Raw genomic sequence first — 736 nt, 5'->3', positions numbered from 1 at the left:
TTGGTTGGTAATACCACTTTTCTCCTATTAATAAAAAAAATGACCTACCTGTTCTCACTATAGCATGTTTGTATAAGAAGTTTCCCTTTGGAAAAAAAAAATGTTTCAATTATTAAAATATTTTTGGGGCTTCTACATACATAAAATTAATACATAATACATAAACGTATTGTGAATTTCCATAGTGTCCTTGTTTTTTATGAACTAAATAATTATTTTGGGGGTGTGGTTTTAAACGGACTCTATCTTTCTTGGGATCCAGTGGAAAGTTTGCACAGCTGGTGATAATTCAGGGAGAACTGTCATCAGCTGGTTCTGTTTCATTAAATCCAAAGTCAGTGTAGCGGTCAGCCAGGGAGTTTTGGAGCACTTCCTGCTTCCCTCTGCTGACAAGCTTTATAGAGATGCTCATTTCATTTTAGAGCAGGACTTGACAGATGCCCACACTGCTAAATGTAGCAATGCCTGGTTTAAATACCATAGTATCACTGTGTTTGAGTGGCCAGCAAACTTGCCTGACCTAAACACCATGGAGAATCTATAGAGTATTGTCCTGAGGAAGATGAGCGACACCAGATCCAACAAGGCTGCTGTTGAAGAGGCCAGGGCTTCCATAAAACCTCAGCAGTGCTACAGACTGATTGCCGCCATGCTGGATTACAAGAATAATTTGTATTAAAGGAGGCCACACTAAGCACAAAGTGCACATTATGCAGCACAATACATGGACATACTT

Source organism: Girardinichthys multiradiatus, chromosome 22, assembly GCF_021462225.1.
Source record: "Girardinichthys multiradiatus isolate DD_20200921_A chromosome 22, DD_fGirMul_XY1, whole genome shotgun sequence".
Lineage (NCBI taxonomy): Eukaryota > Metazoa > Chordata > Actinopteri > Cyprinodontiformes > Goodeidae > Girardinichthys > Girardinichthys multiradiatus.
Note: the sequence above shows the minus strand (reverse complement) of the source record.